Genomic DNA, 7,018 nt, shown 5'->3' with positions numbered 1-7,018 from the left:
TTGGTGACGACTGTGGCAAATCTTAATCAGGGAGGCTGATTCTTTCAGTGAAAACACAAATGTCACCGTGGACAGAGGGTCAGTGTGTCAGCTTGTCAGGGGAGAAGAGGCTAAGTGCTAAGCTGGAGCTCACTTTCTCGTGAGATGCTGGAAATCAGGAGAGGGGCTTGCGATGTTTGGGAGCTTCGTGGAGATGTTCTGCCACTGGGCTTGGGCCTGGGAAGATAAGTAGGATTCAACAAGGGGGATAGTGGCTTTCTTGGCACTTCTGGGCAATCTTTGAAAGCATTTGTATGTACTGCTCCCTCCCACAAGCACACCTTGAGGGGTGAGAGTATTGAGATATAATTATTATAAGTCAGGGCTGATCTTGCCTTTCTGAGAGTGTTCAAGCTGATCATTCTTCATTAAACAGAACTCGCGAGAGACCTTGTCTCACCAGAACTCTTCACCCCGAAAATAAAGGCCACACAAAGAGACTGAGAAAAGGAACCACCGCCAGAAAAGCAACCAAATACAGAAACTTGGAGAAACAAGAGGGAGTATGAAAATTGAAGGTGAAAATTTTATTTTATTATGTTATGTTATGTTATGTTATGTTATTTTGAGACGGAGTCTCGCTGTGTCGCCCAGGCTGGAGTGCAGTGGCCGGATCTCAGCTCACTGCAAGCTCCGCCTCCCGGGTTTACGCCATTCTCCTGCCTCAGCCTCCCGAGTAGCTGGGACTACAGACGCCCGCCACCTCGCCCGGCTAGTTTTTTTGTATTTTTTAGTAGAGACGGGGTTTCACCGTGTTAGCCAGGATGGTCTCGATCTCCTGACCTCGTGATCCGCCCGTCTCGGCCTCCCAAAGTGCTGGGATTACAGGCTTGAGCCACCGCGCCCGGCCAAGGTGAAAATTTTAAATGGAGAACTTGGCTGGGCACGATGGCTCACACCTGTCATCCCGGTGCTTTGGGAGGCCGAGGCGGGCGGATCGTTTGAGCCCAGGAGTTTGAGACCAGCTTGGGCAACATGGCAAAACTCCATCTCTACAAAATGTACAAAAATTAGCCAGGCGTGGTGGTGCATGCCTGTAGTCCTGGGTACTCCAGAGGCTGCGGTGGGAGGATGGCTTGAGCCCAGGAGGCAGCAGTTGTGGTGAGCTGAGATTGTGCCACTGCACTCCAGCCTGAGTGACAGAGTCAGACCCTGTCTCGAAAAAATTAGAATTAAAAAATAAAAATTAAAATAAATTAATAGCATAAAAATTAAAAGGATATCCAGAAAGAACACCAAAGAAGAGGGCAGAATTGAATCAAGGGGTAAGATGATTGTTCAACCCTGGAAAACAATGTGAAGATTCATGCCTCTAATGCTGCATTTCCCAGAACACTAGATCTGTGGTAAGATGAGTCTGAAAACACTGTATCCTATGTCTAACCCCACCCTGCCCTATTTATAATGCAAAACAGCTTATTAAAGGCTCTGAGAAGTACTGCAGTAAAGAAACCAATTTAAGCCATACTTTTTTTTTTTTTTTGAGACTTGCTCTGTCACTCAGGCTGGAGTATAGTGGCGCAATCTTGGCTCACTGCGACCTCTGCCTCCTGGGTTCAAGTGATTCTCCTGCCTCAACATCTTGAGTAGCTGGGAATACAGGTGCCTGCCACCAAGCCCAGCTAATTTTTATATTTTTTGTAGAGACAGTGTGTCACCATGTTTGCCAGGCTGGTCTCGAATTCCGGGCCTCAGGTGATCTGCCCACCTCAGCCTCTCAAAGTGCTGGGATTACAGGCATGAGCCACTGCATCCAACCAACTCATACATTTTATTTATTTATAAGGGTTGAGATTGGGTTTTGCTCTGTCACGCAGGCTGGAATGCAGTGGTGCTATCATAGCTCACAGTAACCGCAAACTCCTGGGCTCAAGCAGTCCTCCCGCCTCAGCCTCCCGAGTAGCTGGGAATACAGGCACATACCACCAGTAATTAACTCATTAATTTATTTAAATACAGAACTTCTTTTTCTGCATTACGGCATTTTAGAAACATTCTGTAGGGCTAGAGCTCTACACTGCACATTTGTTACTTGCTGTGTACTGTATAGTCTCTCCTTACCCACAGTGGCAAGTGCCAAGACCCCCAGTGGATGCCTGACACTGCAGATAGTACCAAACCATATATATACACTATTTTTTTCCTGTACATACATACCTATGATAAAGTCTAATTTATAAATTAGGCACAATAAGAAGCTAAGAACAACAATAATAAAATAGAACAAATAACAACATGCCGCAATAAAAGTTAGACAAATGTGATTCCTCTCTTTCTCAATTATCTTATTGTACTCTCCCTACCCATGTTCAGACTGTGGTTGACCACAGGTAACCGAACCTGTGGAGGTGAAATTGTGGATAGGGGGGTGGAGACTACTGTATTAAGTAAACATGGTGGCCACAGGAAAAGTGTTTAATGATAGGAAGAAGCATGATACAATGAGAGAAACACCAAGCTAAGTTAGGAGTCGGGTGAGCTGATATAAGCTGCTGACTCTAATTCTGCATGTCTATGTCCAAAAAAAACCTATGTGCAGCTTATATTGCTGAAAATCCAAAATCAGAGAGAATTCAAATGACAGCAAGGTTTAGAACCTGGTTATTCTCCTAAGTAGACTAATCAGCTTGTCCAAGTTACTTAATCTTTCCAGGTTGCAATTTACTCGTTCATAAAGTGGGAAAGTCAAGACATCAGGGTCAAAAAACAAAACAAAACAAAACAAAACAAAAACAAAAAAACAAAAAAAAAAACATCAGGGTCTTATGAGCCTGCCAAACTGTAAAAACTGTGGGTCAAAGGAGCTATAATAATCCAAAAAAATCCTTTCAATTGGTACCATGCAACTCTCCTCCCTCTAGTCAAGGAAAAAAAAAAAAAAAGTTCCAACAACTCATAAGTAGCTTGACTTCCCATTCAACACTCAAGGGAACCAAATTACTTTCTTCTATTGTAGAACTCTGAGCACAATTGAAAACCAGCTTTATTAGCTGCCTTGACACAAGGCTAAAGCAAAGACCTGGAAATGCACATTGTTTTCTAGAAGTGTCTGCCTGAGACTCTCTTAAGGTTCTTCTAGACAAAAGTCGTAGGTACCCAACTCAAGCTTGTTTAAAAACAGAGAATTTATATTGGCTCAGATAACTAGGACGTTTGGGGTTGCATCTAGCTTTGGGAACAGAAAGATTTGAGGGCCCAAACAATGTTACATGGATGTTGTCTTCCTCAATCTCTCAGCTCTGCTTTCTTTTCAACGGGCCTCATTGTCAGGCAGGCTCACTGTACATGGTAACAAAGAGCGCTTTCTGCAGCTCTAGGCTTCATGGTCCTTAACTGCCATGCTTAAAAAAAAGAGAGCACTTTACTCCAAATACTTGAAGCAAAATATTAATTGCTAGGAATTTACTGAGCACTCACAACACGCCAGGCACTGTTCTAACGTACATATTTAAACTTACATAGGCCTCACCACAACTCTAGAAAGTAGGTGCTATTACATTTCCATGCTATAGACAAAGAACTAAGGCTCAGAGAATTTATATAGTGTGTCTACTTTCTGTACAAGTGATCTTGGGCAAATTATTTAACCTCTCTGTGCCTCAGTTTCCTCATCTGAAAAATGCCAAAAGCAACTGTTTAGTAGGCTGTTTTGAGAGTTAGGTAAGTGTATTAGCCCGTTTTCACGCTGCTGATAAAGACATAGCGGAGACTGGGCAATTTACAAAAAAAAAAAAGAGATTCAATTGGACTCACAGTTCCATGTGGCTGGAGAGACCTCACAATCACGGCAGAAGGCAAGGAGGAGCAAGTCACATCTTAGGTGGATGGCAGCAGGCAAAGAGAGAGCTTGTGCAGAGAAACTCCTGTTTTTAAAACCATCAGATCTTGTGAGAGCCATTCACTCTCAGGAGAACAGCACATGAAAGATCTGCCCCCATGATTCAGTCATCTCCCACTGGGTCCCTCCCACAACATGTGGGAATTATGGGAGCTATAAGAAGAGATTTGGGTGGGGACACAGAGCCAAACCATTTCAGTAAGTATATGTGAGAACCGAAGGAGAGTATCCAACATGGAATCACTGCATGCAACAAGAAGCCAATAATTCTTGGTACCGTTTCCACTTGCCATTCTCTTATTTCCTGCATCTTTCCCTTTAATGGTTCAGAAAAATTCAACTTTATAAATTCCATGGTCTGGCTGGGTGCAGCGACTCATGCCTGTAATCCCAGCACTGTGGGAGGATGAGGCGGGTGGATTGCTTGAGCCCGGGAGTTTAAGATCAGCCTGGGCAAAATGGCAAAACCTCATCTCTACAAAAAATACAAAAATCAGCTGGGCGTAGTGGCATGCACCTGTAGCTCCAGCTATTTGGGAGGCTGAGGTGGGAGGATTGTTTGAGCCCAGAAGGTGGAGGTTGCAGTGAGCGGAGATGGCGCCACTGCACTCCAGCCTGGGTGACAGAGGGAGACCTTGTCTCAAAAAATAAATAAATAAATAATAAATTCCATGGTCTTTAGTAGCATTAGATATGATAGAAAGGGACACAATGGATTACAGCTGTATCTGGATACAGGGAAGGAAGCCCAAAGCAGCAAAACTAGGGCAAAGCTGAGACCGAGATGTAGTATGTACATTCGGAAGAAGAGCTGAAAGTAAGCACAAGGTCAAGGCTGTCAATCTAGCCTAGATGGGAGCCAGTAAGGAGACCTGTGCACTGGATGGCCAACCCCAGACATTAAGCAGGAAAACCTGTATAAGAGGCCTCTTATACTTCTCCTGCTGGGGCAGAAGCCAGCTTCAGAGTGTGCCAGCAGGAAAGCTGCAGGAAGTAGCCCATTCTCCTCATGAGGAAGATGGTAATGCATTAACTTGACTAGAAGAGAGAGTATGGAACACAAGCAAAGGTCATATGCTGACAGGAAGCCTTTTATTGATGGTGATTGCGTGAAGAGATGGTGCTAAATAGTATTCATAAATTGTTTGGCAAGTTTCACAACAAAGATAGGATCGTACAGAAAATTTAACACATACCCTGGCAAAAAATACTTAGTTCAGTTGTGAAATAGCCCATCAAATCAACCTGAGTGTGGTTTCCGTTAGAACTGGAGCAGCTGTTCTGGAATTTCCTGATGGAGCGATAGACGCCTGAAGTCAAAACTTTTCTGTTTTTTTGTTTTTTTGTTTTTGTTCTTCATTTGTTTATTTTTGAGACAAATTCTTGTTCTGTCACCCAGACTGGAGTGCAGTGGCATGATGTCGGCTCACTGCAACCTCTGCCTTTTGAGTTCAAGCGATTCTCCTACCTCAGCCTCCCGAGTAGCTTGGACTACGGGCACACGCCAACACGCCTGGCTAATTTTTGTATTTTTAGTAGAGATGGGGTTTCACCATGTTGGCCAGGCTGGTCTCAAACTCCTGACCTCAGGTGATCCACCTGCCTCAGCCTCCCAAAGTGCTGGGATTACAGATGTGAGCCACCGCACCCGGCCTGGAGTCAACACTTTTCTGAGGCTCCATATTTCTCCTACACTGTTCTTCAAAATTACTCAATGCTCTGACCTCTTTTAACATGCAGTTCCCAATCTGTTAATCAGAGCCACCAAGTGAAAGCTTATGGTATCTTTAGCTTGAATATTTTGCTCTACTTGGTCCCTTGGTAAGTGTGTAGGAGCTATGCCACCTGATTTACTACAAGTGGACAAGGGGAGGACTCAGGTGATACTCTCAGCGCCAAAGTGTCTAGTACTGATCCATCAGTGCTTGTCGGCAGGTGTCAAGCATCACGAGATACCAAGAGCACAGAAGGAGAAGGCAGAAGGACAACTTCAATGATAAACATCTCTGAACTAGGGAAATATTTTTAATGTCAGTTTGACTCCTCCTCTCATAAAATCTTTAGTTGTCATAATGAGAAAGAACTAAACATGAGAGGAAATTACAAAATACTATGGGAAATATTTTATCATAACATACACAAGCTTTGTTCAAAATAGGCACTCTTGACTTAGGCAGATATTAATAGATTTACTACTGTGGTGTTTAGCTTAATGCCAAAATATCCTACCCTCAGATGCCCTGAAATACAGCTGTCATCTTGTCTTCTTTATATAACCCCAGAATCCTGACTGGCTACAGCTACAGAAAAAAAAGATCCTGGTATTGGTAACACAAAGAAATAATGCAAGCTTAAATACGATTGTTTACTTCTAGAATTTGTACTTCATTTTAGATGAATCATCTAGAATTTATGGCATTAATCAGTCTGAAATTCCAGAGTTGCATATATGCCTGTTCCAATATATGCCTTTTTTGCAGTAGCCATTTTGGGGTTATCTCTCCCCCTTCACAGTGACTTGAGCATGTCTTTATATAGCACTCCCCGTTCCTTACCATCTTCTTCTGGTTATCTTGCTCATCCCCAGGCCAGGTCATTAGTCCCTTGAGGACATCTTTATATCCCACTGCCTAGCACATTGCTTAACATACAGTGAGCACATAGGACAGATTTACTGAATAAATGCTTGCCGAAGAATAAATAAATACATTAAATTTTTTTTTTGAGATGGAGTCTTGCTCATCGCCCAGGCTGGAGTGCAGTAGCGCGATCTCGGCTCACTGCAAGCTCCGCCTCCCGGGTTCACACCATTCTCTTGTCTCAGCCTCCCAAGTAGCTGGGACTACAGGCGCCCGCCACCTCGCCCGGCTAATTTTTTGTATTTTTAGCAGAGACGGGGTTTCACTGTATTAGCCAGGATGGTCTCGATCTCCTGACCTCGTGATCCGCCCACCTTGGCCTCCCAAAATGCTGGGATTACAGGCGTGAGCCACCGCGCCCAACCTAAAAAAAATTTTTAATGGATAAACTTCCTTTCCAGTATTGTTGAAGAAGTTCCAACTGGCTGATCTGCCTACAGAAAACAACTACATAAACACACACACACACACACACACACACACACACACACACACACACACA

This window comes from Piliocolobus tephrosceles, chromosome 5, assembly GCF_002776525.5.
Source record: "Piliocolobus tephrosceles isolate RC106 chromosome 5, ASM277652v3, whole genome shotgun sequence".
NCBI classification, from domain to species: Eukaryota; Metazoa; Chordata; class Mammalia; order Primates; family Cercopithecidae; genus Piliocolobus; species Piliocolobus tephrosceles.
The sequence above is the reverse complement of the archived record's forward strand: the minus strand, read 5'-3'. Positions refer to the sequence as shown.